The sequence below is a fragment of the Perognathus longimembris genome, chromosome 19, assembly GCF_023159225.1.
Source record: "Perognathus longimembris pacificus isolate PPM17 chromosome 19, ASM2315922v1, whole genome shotgun sequence".
Lineage (NCBI taxonomy): Eukaryota > Metazoa > Chordata > Mammalia > Rodentia > Heteromyidae > Perognathus > Perognathus longimembris.
The window spans coordinates 4,673,636-4,685,400 of NC_063179.1; the positions used below are offsets into that span (position 1 = coordinate 4,673,636).

At 50.4% G+C, this 11,765-nt stretch overlaps 1 protein-coding gene, 1 long non-coding RNA gene and 1 other non-coding gene across 4 annotated transcripts in view; 2 read left to right on the forward strand and 1 right to left on the reverse strand.

The window, feature by feature from the left end:
* The window catches only part of Sema5a (semaphorin 5A), a 371,169-nt gene extending 365,679 nt beyond the window's left edge, over positions 1 to 5,490 (reverse strand). For both annotated transcript variants that reach the window (XM_048368447.1, XM_048368446.1), the window contains exon 1: positions 5,376 to 5,490. The gene's annotated coding sequence lies outside the window, so the exon portion shown is untranslated. The remainder of the gene's footprint in view (positions 1 to 5,375) is intronic.
* A 960-nt stretch (positions 5,491 to 6,450) lies between these two features.
* LOC125367753 lies at positions 6,451 to 10,201 on the forward strand. Its single transcript, XR_007214143.1, has 3 exons — positions 6,451 to 6,498; positions 8,624 to 9,151; positions 9,477 to 10,201. It is a non-coding gene; the product is annotated as an uncharacterized LOC125367753 (long non-coding RNA).
* On the forward strand, positions 8,469 to 8,538 carry LOC125367890. The gene has a single exon (XR_007214186.1). It is a non-coding gene; the product is annotated as a small nucleolar RNA SNORD123 (small nucleolar RNA).
* Positions 10,202 to 11,765: the final 1,564 nt, after the last annotated feature.

Sequence of the window (11,765 nt, forward strand, 5' to 3'; positions counted from 1 at the left end):
TCACAGACTACTCATCTCCGTAAGTCATCGAGGCACAGGGCATCACTGTCTCTGCTCCCACTCCTCCACTCCCTTCCAACTTCCCGACTCAGGGAACACAAGTTTGTCCACCATCACTAACCTGTCTCTAGCGTGGTGGTGTGCTGTTCTTCAAGGCCTCTTGGGTACCTATAAATCTTTCATTCAAGGTTGAGGCCATGCCCACTGCTCTGGCCAACCCGAAAAGCATCTTTATTAAACCAAAAGCCCTCCGTCATTCTCCCATCCTGCTCTCCTAAAATCCTAATTTACACAAGTATATGGCTAGAACACACAAGAACCCTGAGCAACAAGAAACCTTAGAAGCAGACCCCTATTTAGTTTACATTTATATGTCAGCCAGCCTTAACAATGACTTGATTATACTATCTGTTTGACAAAAGAACTTAACATCTAGGACACTTATTTTTGTCTTGATGCCTCCAGTTACCAACAACATTCCCCATTTTTAATTGGTAAAGTTTTACAGCAAATCTAAATCTTGATCCGACAGAGGGAAATCACACAGACCAGTTCCATTTCTAAGATCCATTTGGTTCTAAGGTCCCCAGCCATGAATGCCCCTCGTGTCTGACACAGGCTGTGCTTCCTTGGTGAGCCCTCTTCCCAGAGGTGACATCGCCCCAGGTTTTTGTTGCTTGTGTAAAACTATGTGAAGAACACAACTTTGATTCAGAACAGAACTTTCAGTGGTGCACTAGCCAATTCGAGATTTCACAAGCAAATCACAGGAAGCGGCTTAGTACAATTCTTATTTTCTTTGACTCTGGCATATATCATATATCACTGCCAAATGCTGAGGGAATATGCACTGCTTGAAAGAGACTCTCCAGCCTGTGAGCAAACCTGTCCTTGTGCAATCATATTGTCACCTGCTTACCACTTATTTATCTCACGCCTCGGTATTATTTCTCCAATACACTTGGCTTCTGATAGTATCACCTGGCTGGTTATTTATCACACATATCTGTAATTGAATTACCTATTGTAGTAATGAGATTCACTCTCAAATGTACATAAAAATGCAACATAAAACAAAAATGGTTCTACTGTATGCTCGTCATCATTTGGTGTGTACTCAAGGTCAGCCAATTCCACAGAAACACAGCGGGAAATGAGAGTGGAAGACAGGGAGATCAAAGATTAGAATGTCCAGGACCAAAAATAAAAGAAATTCACCCCCTTAAAAAAAAAAAAAGCCACTTGTTTTTTAAAATAAGTTTTACTCCCAGATAATCAGAGCACTAGCTCAGGTACACACGGCAAAAGAGTAAAAATGAAGTCACTTTTAATTTTTCCACTTGAATCAGTACATGTATCATAATACAGGGGTTTTTTTTGCTGGTTTTTCCTCACCTTCCTGTCCCCCCCCACCTCCACCCACCTACCCCCTCCAATGCCCCCACACCAGTCCTGGGATTTAAACTTTGGGCTTGGGCACTATCCCTGAGTGCTCTACCACTTGAACCATAGCACCACTTCTGGCTTTTCCTTTTTATGTGGTACTGAGGAATCAAACCAAGGGCTTCATGCCTGCTGGGGAAGCACTCTACCACTAAATCGCATTCCCAGCTGGCAATGTATTTTTTTAATGTAAAAAAAAGGAGAAAAGTGTCAAGAATGATAGAGTCGAGTCATCTTTGCTCTTGTCAAACAGCCATTAATCTTAGACAAAAAAAAAAAAAAAAAGAAGCGAACAGCAATTCCTCTGGGAGGTGTTCTGCTTACAGGAACTCACTGTTGCATTAATTCCATTTTAAATGCCTTGCCCCAGGTGAAATACTACTCTTCTTTGAAGTTGCCTGGCTTCAAAATACCACCCCCCCTTCCCCGAAATGAAGAGCCCTAACTCCTGAGTTACAGGAGCGTCTGGAAGGCAAAGATTAATCATGTCAGCAGAAACATATTAAGATAAGTTACTTATTATCCAGTAGCTTCTTTGGGATCCAGTTTGATTTTTTTCTTTCATCCGCTTTGCTATTTAGTTTAAATTCTGAGTTATAAAAGAATGGAACTCTGTGTAGTATAAATGACATTAATCATTTTCTTTATGAGCCATCAAAAATTGATTTTTGTGTACCTGGATGACCAGTACATGGAAATTTTGTCAAAGAAGTAAGTGTATTTCCCATGCATAGCAACAGCCACATCTTCATTCTCTTGCCAATAAGCTAGTGCACACCTGTTCCCTGGATCTACAGGACAGAACACCACCCAAGTGGAGGAATGAGAGGTGGCCCCTAGCTTTCATACATCGCTGCTGCAAGGCAATGACTTGTAAAAACTAGTGGGTTTCTACTAGACATCTGCGTCGCAGGCTAAGATTGTTGAATGGATATGTGAACATTTTCAACACTGACCGTACTACTCAGAGCACAATCCACAACTTACAAAAGTTAACTTTCTCTCTGTCAATGCTTGCGTACAGAGACGTGGCAGAGGCATACAAGCCTCCCTAATAGGCTTTTCTTTTCCTTTTTTTTTGTAAGTTATTAAACCCAGAAATTTGTATTTTAAACATCACTGAACACTAAATATAAAACCTTGTCAACTTGGTAGTATGTCAATTTCCGTAACTATAGCAACAATTTCAGGAGCATTTTCAAATATACTTTTAGAATATACTTTTAATATCAAGAATTACAGAGGATCTAACAGAAGAATGCTTTTTCTCTCATAATCTTACATACAATACCACAAAAACGGGTTACTCATGCACATGTTTAGTAAGTTATTTTTTTAAACCTGAAAAACAATGAATTCCTTCATCGGGATTTGTTCTAAAGGAATTAGCTGGTGCTCTTTTGCACACTATATGATTTGTAATCCAGACCTCTTCCTGGGGATTTCTGATCTGAGTGAACTCTGGAGTTCATGACCATTTGTTTGGCCGATGGAATGCCTTTATATCTTTGGCTGGGCATTTAGCAAAGTTCTGTTATCCGCACCTCTATTTTTCGGTCTGTGTATCAGAGGGAAAGCCACAATTTCAATGACTTTAAGACCAAAAAGAACTGAGACTTAGGATCCTTAAAAAAAACAATTGCCAACTTAACGAGAACTTTGTAGAATCGTGTAACTAACTATCCCGATAGGCAGTTCTCTCTGACTTGAAGAAGGCGGCACATGTTCCCAAGGAGTTGGCATCTATTTTGAGCCACAAGCACACAACACAGAAAAAAAGCTTGCTGGGTTTAACATTTGTCCCCCAGCAGGAGGCTGCAATGACTCTGGTAAAATATTTCTTGCAACAAATTTATGGCTGAGGTTCAGGTGGCCCGCAAAGCCTTCTGCAGCTTACACAACTTTAGTAGGAATACATGCACTCATTTGAATCTCATCCTCAACAAGTTTTAACAACCTCTGCACTGTTGCCCTGTCTCATTCTCTCCAGACACAGTGAAGAAACTATTTGAAAGGAAACCCCAGCAGTGAAGAACACAGGTTTATTTTTTTTTTTCCAGACTCTGAAGAGCTCAAAAACTTCCTTTGGACAGAGACAAGCTTTCCCACCCAGGAGACCAAAGTCTTTGGGCTCAGCAGGGATCTTGCAGCTGTGTGCCATTAGAACAACTAAATAAGTTAGTACAATACTTAAAAGGCATAAAAATGATTAGCACCATCCATAGTCTCCCTGTTAAGAAAAGCATGTGCTGGCTAAACGCATATAGAAGTAGGTACCAGTTCATCAACCCCATGGTTCCATGAGGGGGGGGAAAGAATAGTGTGACTGGAAGCAGCATCAGGGATGGGCCTCTATCTCAAAAGCTTTTACGAAGGAAAAACAACCTCAAGGAAACAGAAATCTGTGCTCCAAGCAAAGCAAACAATTCCATTTACGTCTGCTTGTTCGTGGGAAACAAATACGCAGCGCAAATCTGAGGAGGAGGAAGGAATCCATCTGGTTTCCTTGAGGTAAACACTGACAAGGATAAGAGAGGTTACTCCAGTTATGTGTACCTTAAGTTACTCTCTGCTTCGAGCTGAAGTTGGGAACCGGTGGCTCGCATGCATGATAAACTTGAGTGATGGTATCCACTTAGCAATGATTTCAGCAATTCTAATTAGAGATGGAAAACTCTTTGCTATTAAAGTCTAGTTTGGTCTTTGTGTGTCTGTGCGCGCGCGTCTCCTTATGAAAGACTAATTCTGTAATTAATAACACATCTGCTATTTGCAAACTGTCATTCTGACAAACCTTCTGGGTAAGCTGAGACCCACGATTATTTAATGCTTTAAAAGTAAGCTGCGAAACAACTGTTTGTTAACTCCTTGTGTTTGAACTCCGTTGTTTATAGTAAATACTCTATTTTCATTCAATTTCCACTTGATGGGAAAACAGCAGCCGTGGCGAGGAGAATGACAGATGCGTAGACTGGAAGAGTTTGCAGGAATGCATTTGTCTGTGACGGAGAACTTTCAGGTTGGAACGAGTCGGGTTTCCGATGGCTTCTCCCGGCACCGCTGACGGTCCCGCTGCTCTCCGCCCCGCTAGGAAACCACCGCACGGTCGCGGTGTCTGGCCCTGCGTGAGCTGCGGGGCCGAGACGGGACGGGGACGGGTCCGGGATGGGACCACCTCGACCGCGCTGGGGGACCGGACCCCGCGCCCGGAGCCCTGCGCCCCGCGCCCCGCGCCCGCTCCCCGCGCCCGGATTCCCGCGCCCTGCGCCCAGCGCTCGCTCCCAGCGCCCCCTGCCGGGATCCCCGCCACGCCGCAGACCCAGGAAAGTTAAACCCCAACTCCGGGCAACTGCATCCAGAGGTACAAAGCCACCGGGAGATAAAGGGGGTGAACGCGGTTCCCGCCAAAGCCCCGGGAGCGGGGCTGCGAACACGTTCAGGCCCAGCCCTGGAGGCCCCCGGGCGACCGGGGCCGGGGGTCCCGGCTCGGGCACGGTTCCTCGGCGCCATGGCCGTGCACATCTCGGAACGCACGCACCGCTCCCCCGGGGCCGAGGCGCACCTCCACACGGACACCCGGGGCGGGGGAACGGGAGCCCACCGCGCCGCGGGGGAGGCCGGCGGAGGGAGCCCGCCCGGCCGCAGCCCACCTGGCCCGCGCTTCCCGGGCCGCGGCACCCGCCGGGGGGCTGGGGGAGTCCAGCCCGCGTCCCACGCCCCCCCCCCCGCTCGAGCGCACCGCGGGGAACAACAGCCAGATAACCGGCCCGAGTTGGCGGGGAGGGACGGTGGTACCCGACCCGGGACCCCCGGGCCCCGCTCCGGACGGGAAAGCCCGGCCCGCAGGCCTCCGCGGCTGCGCCCCGTCCGAGGCGCGGAGCCGGGGTCGCGCGTCGCCCACCCCGGGTCGCCCCGGACACTCGGCTCCTCACCTCGCGGCTCCGATCCCGGCCGGGCGAGGACGCAAACTTCAGCCCGCGCGAGCTGGCTCGCTGGTCTCGACCCGCCGCCGACCCCCGGCCCCGGCCTCGCGGGGACCGGGCAGGGGGAGCGAGCTCAGCCGGTGCGCGGCGCGCTGCCCGTGCGGGGCACCCGGCGCCCCGACCCCGCGGCGCCCCCGGGGTGGGGGGGGGTCCTTCTCCTCAGCGCCGGCGAGGGAGATGGACGCGGCGGGCGCCACGGTCCCCGGGCCGAGCCTCGGTCCTCCCCGCGCGCCCGGCGGGAGACGAGCGCGGGGTCCCCAGGTTCGCGCCCCGGCGGGGGTGCGGCGAGGTGAGGATGGACTGGAGCGCCCCGACCAGCTCGGCCCCGCGAAGGAGCGCCCCGGCCGAGGGCAGGGGGAAGAAACTAGGGCCCCCGCGCGGCCGGGGCCGTGGCGGGCCGGGGGGCCACGGAGCCCTCCGGCGGCGGGAGGACGGCGGGCGGGCGGGCGGGCGCGGGAGGACCGGAGCGGGGAGAAGCAGCAGCCGCCGCCGGCGCCGCCTTCCCGGCGAGTAGAGCAGCGCAGGCAGCGCGGGCCGGCAGCGCGCGGAGAGGGAGCGCGGCCGCCTCGCCCCGCCCCCCGCCACGCCCCCGCCACGCCCCCGTGCCGACCGGCCACGCCCTCCACGCCGACGCCACGCCCCCGTGCCCGGAGGCCACGCCCCCCGCTTCCCTCCGGGGCGGGGGGTGAAACCCGAGACTCCCACCGGGCGCGTGCGCCCCCTCCCCGGGCCCCTCCTCCGGCCCCGCCCCCTGTCGTGATAGGACCACCCCCCCACACACAACCCCGCTCTGGGGGCGCCCCGGTGCGCCCCAAGAGTCCCACTGTTGCATCCCAAGTGCAACTTGGGCCGGATGATGAGTTTGGGGGGACTTTCTCCAGCGCTCTGGGACGCCTCCGGGGCACCCCGCCCCCTGGGGCGTCCGTTCCCCCCCCCCTTCCCTCCCACCCTCCGTCCAGCCACTCAGACGGGGCCGCACCGGGGCCGGGGCGGTATAAAGGGTGGGCGGCGGCGGCTGGGGACGTGGCGCGCGCGGCGGGGCCCGGGCCCGGCCCGTGGGCAGCGGTTCCAGGTACGTGCGCGCCGGTCGGATCCGGGGAGCGGATGGGGTGGCGGCGGGGGGGCCGGTCGGCCGGGTCCTCGGGGACCCCGAGTTCGAGGTCCTGCCCCGGTGACATCCCCGTGGGTGCTGAGCCGCAGACTCCCTCTCCGGGACGGACGGCCGAGCCCCGCGCGTCCTCGGGGCAGGGACGCGGGGATGAGTTCCTTTAGGCCGAGGGGCTGAAGTTAGGAAAATGAGCAACTCCTCCAAACCTGGGGGGGCGCACCAAGAGCTCCCCCCCCCCGCCCCGGGAGTCAGGCCGAGCGGCCCCGGGCCCCAGGGGGCGCAAAGTCCCCTTGTCCAAGTTGGGCCGAAGTCCTTTTGCCGGCGCCTTAGGCCTCACAGAGTAAACATGGGAATAAAAAGTTTACCCAGGACGCCCCGTAGCTCGATACTTTGTGGCAGCTGTCCTGCTTTTCCGGGGTGGTCAGCTTCTCAGCGTGTGGGGGGGGGGCGGGGGTGGAATGGTAAAGTTAGACGGTAAACGGTGCCGGGGGTGGGGGGGTAATGTGCGTCCCCCACCCCCCTGAGTGGCCAGGAGGACCCGCGCCTTGTGGGGGGTGGAGATGGGGACCCTGCCTGCTTTTTCTCCTCCCTCTGCGCCTGGCAGGATGACCGCCCGGGGGGGGCCCTTGCGTTAACAAAATGCACAAAGGCCCCCTCTTGGCCATCGTGCCAGAGGAGGAGGATGTGGGCCACATCCACGCGGGGATTCCGAAGCCGGGGCCCCTGGTGCTGAGGGCTGGCCGGGGAGGCTTCCACTGAGCTCGCTCAAACCCTGCCTGCAGTGTGTCAGAGTCTTACAGGACCGTGGAGATAGATCCAAGAGTAGGACAGTCACAATTCCAACTGCTGCCCATTCGTCTTTGTTTTTAACCCTTTTTTTTTTTAATGAAAGGATTAAGTGAACCTTTTCCAGAAACCTCCACATGCCCATAGAGTCTGCGGCTGGGGACAGCAGGGAACCCCGAGCCGTGAGGCCTCCCTGGGATTTCCTGATTTCCTCTAAGACATCCGGAGAGGCTTCTCACCCATGTGTGGCAGCCGCTGGCTTCTGGGACCCTTCTGTGCCGGGCAGGAGGTGGGGCCTGGTTCCATTCCTGACATTCCGCCTGCCTCTCTTGCCTACGTGGCACCCAAGCCTGAGAGGCTCTCAGCAGAAGGAGGCCTCCCAGTGTCTAAAGGCTCCAGGGTGGCAACACTGGCGGACTTCTGCCTCAGGAGTGAACCCTGTGGCCTTTAGATCAGAACCTGCATATATTTAAGCTAACCCTTTTCCTGGCTTCCCAATATTTCAGTTGAATGCAGTTAACATTGAAAAACATGTTAATAGGATATAAAATAGTTTAGTCTCTTAACATATAGAACTAAGCAGGGGAAAGAGATGCCTTTCCATAGCAGAATCCAGGAGTACTGATAGCCTAACATTTGTCTACATAAATGAAGGAATCCTATGTGAATCTGCTGGAGAGAGGCTCATTTGCTGTTTGCTATCATGAACCATTGCTAAGCGATAGGTGTTATAATTAATTAGAAACAAATTGCTAATAAGCAAGGGAAAAGCCAAAATCATCATTAAAGTCCATCCTTAATTTCATGAGTTTGCCTTTGGCCTTGGAAAAGTTTTTTCAGAGCTAATCTCATCAGCTGGAACTTGCAGAGAATCCAGTGCTAATTCCCAAGAGAGAAGGAAGGAGATACAGTACAAAACCCCCCTGGGTGTAGTGTTTTCTCTTTCTATTGAATTTTTTTTTCTCCTTTAAAAAACTCTTGCTCATTGAGGAGCTACCTACCTTAAGCTGCTGACAATCATTTGGAAACCGAAATATTTCATTGTCTTCAAAGAAAAACGTCATGTCCCACTTCCCACAAAACACGTGCTTCACCTGAGCCACGCATGGCAGTCCATGTACAGGAACGGCCAGAGTGGCCCGACACTTGGTGGAAATGATGAATTTTGGGGCACTGATTCATGTGACTTGAAAAATGCCATCCATTTCCTGATTCACCTCGGTTCCTGTGCAGAAATAGGACGCATAGCTTAGGGCTGTGAACTACTTAACCAGTGTTGTCATGTCTCTATGTCCCGCCCTAGTGCTCCAATTCCAGCCAGCAGGCTCAGAGGCATGGGAGAGGAGTCCGAGGAAGGAGCGGAAGAGATCATCACCTGAGCCAATGAAGATGCTTCCGCGGACCGCAGGCGGCCTCCAAGGAAACCTCGACACCTTCGGTCTTTCAGATGTATTGTGGCTCAGAGCCAGGCCAAGCAGGAAATTCTATGAGACTCTTGTCTGCATTAACCACCCAAAAGTGGATGTGGCCCATGGGCTGGGTGGGCTACATTATACCAGCCTACGTGGGCTGAGCCACTTTACACCCAGCACCTATGGGCTGGACTACACTGTTCCTGCACCCGTGGGCTGGGCCACTTGACACTCTGTGTTCATGGGCTTCTCTTTTAGCCCCCATTGAAGAAATGCAAAGGCTACTAAATTGTCAGATTGACCCCATGGATGGTTGGTAACAAACGTAAACATGGGCACAAAATGGTTTGATTCTCAATCAAGATTGCACAGGGAATTCTTTTATTGTTATTATAAAGGCCATAGACAGAGGAGTTACCGTTTCCTAAGTTAGGTAATGAGTACATTTCTCTTTGTACAATGCTACTCCTTCCTTCATGCCCAGTTTTTCCCTTTGTCCTTGCCTATAGGTTTGCATAAGGATGTTTTTATTACTTGGGAAATCTATGGCTTGTGGTCTGGGTGACACTGCGATAAAGTTCTTACACATCATTTGTCTTAAAGAGATTTTGGGGGAGCTTTCAGCCTCAACTCCTGTCTTCAGTGTCAGCAAAGCCCCTTAGGGACTTTTAAGTCCCAAGAAGCCTCCATTTCCCTGCAGTGGGAGTCCACTCCCTCCGCAGAGAGAGGTAGGTTTTCAGACAGGGTCTTGCTTTTGCCTAGGACCAGCCTCTCATTTCTGTCTCCCGTGTAACAGGGTTAAAGGCATATACCACAACACCTGACTTGTTCTTTGAACTAGAATCTTGAGAATGAAGGCACAGCTCAGTTAGTAGAGTCCCAGCCAATGAGCAAAAGCACCAGTTACCAAGGTCAAGTCCCAATCTCAGACAAAAACAAAAATAGAATCTCACTGTCCAGGCTAGCCTCCAACTGTGATATCCTTGCCTCCACTTCAGTAGCTGGGGCTACAGGTATGATACAGGGCCTGGCCATGAAGACCAGATTTCTTGATTCTCTGAAGAAGCATAGATAGAAAGTCTATAAGAGCATGAGCATAATTGAGTGTGATACAAAACGCAGTTTCCTGACCCTTCGAGTTGCAAGTCTGGGGGACTGGGTTCTGCCACCTGTACACCATGCTTGTCCCTTCTCTCCATCAGCACTTCTCAGGGCTGGTCAGAGGAATGTGCTGACACTGAATGTCCCAAGTAGGTTGTCACAGAATGACCTGCCTTCACCCAGGTGAGCTCTTACCTGTGTCCTCAAATCTACTCCTCAAGTGAGGCCACATGCACCAGAGCATCTTGGTTAAATCCATGGACCAAGGGGGTGAATAGCTCAAGGATGTAAGGACAGTTTTCAAGAGTTAATGTTTTCTTAACATAATTTGATGGTTCCTCAAACTTCCAGTAGGACTTTAATTTTGTTGTTGTTTTGGTGGTATTGAGTTTTGAACTCAGGGCCTTGGGCTTTGTAAGCAGTTATTCTACCACTTGAGCTATACCCCCAGCCTTTTTTGTGGTAGTTAATTTTCAAGTAGAGTCTCGCTCTTTGCCAAGATTGGCCTGACTGCTATCCTCCTATGTATTCTTCCTACGTAGCTGGGATGACAGACTTGCACCACTGCATCCGCTTGTTATTGGATGAGAGGTCTCAGAAACTTTTTTCCAGGTGAGCCTCAAATCGTGATCCTCTCAATTTCTGCCTCCCAAATAGCTAGAATTATTAGCATGAACTACCACCATACCCTGCAGGAAATTATATTTACCTCAGAAGTCCAGAGTATTCTAAAAGTATAGAAGTATTTTATCTTTTTTGTTAGATTTCTAGATATATTTTCTAGCAACATAATTTCCTAAAGATAAAATTTATGTCCTCAAAACAGTCCAAATTGTCTTTTATAAGTCTGGTAACGTGAAAAGAATAATACACTAAGTTTAAAAGACTTTGGGGATATCTTCAGAAAATGCAGGTAGTGTGAGCCATGAAAATAACACGCCTATGACTTGACTTATATCTTGAGTGTCTATAAGCAAAGAATGGCTGTACTCGTGAAACATATGCTCAGTACTTATTAATCACTATTCTATCCCTCTGTCTTAGAGGATAAAATAACTATTGTAGGAATTCTATTTTCCAAAATGATATCCAGTCTGCTTAGAATTAGAATCTCCAGTGAGGCTGCCCGAGTTTATTACATCACTTACCCATAATGGCCTTGGATTCTGTAAAAGGAGTCCTTGTGAATTAAAGTCCTAGGTCAAATGTCAATTAAAGCAAAGCAGTAGTAAGAAGGGTCATCAAGGATCCCATGGCCCCTCTGTCAAATCTCATTGCAGACCCTGCCTTATTCCAGTTTGACAGCTTCTCTCAAAATACCAACGCCTCCTCCAGCAGGTCTTCCATGATTATTCCCCAAAGAGCATCACCCACACCAATACACATCTTCCTTGACAACACAAAGCTGATTTATTAGAACTGGAAACTACCTGACTTTAAAACATAAACAAAACTTTGCTTGTGCCTAAATGAAGCTATGAAATCTAATTATGATGAATGACATTTAAGTTGGGTGGGATTCCATGAAATGGTGTCACTGACCCGGCGTAGTCTGTTTTGTCCCTTTTTCCCTGCCTCTAGATTCTGCTTGGAGCTTGATCTGATAGTTGAAATTCCAGGCACCATCTTGTCCTCTAAGGTCACTTTGACAATATAAGCCAGGAGCAAAGGATGGTACTGGGAAAGCATCTAAATGCCAGTGACTCTGGAAGTCCTGTGATGGTAAGAGTGATCTGTACAAAGCAGATTTCTGATCTGAGGTTAAGGATGGAGAATAAAGTAAGAGAGTAAAAAAAAAAAAAAAAAAAAAGCTGCCTAAATAGAGTCAGCATTGGGGCATCACCAGAAAGGGAAAAAAAAGGGAAATTCGAAATCTCACATGTGAAGGTATTTATTCTGTCTCTGTCTCTCTTTCTCTCTGTCTCTTTCTCT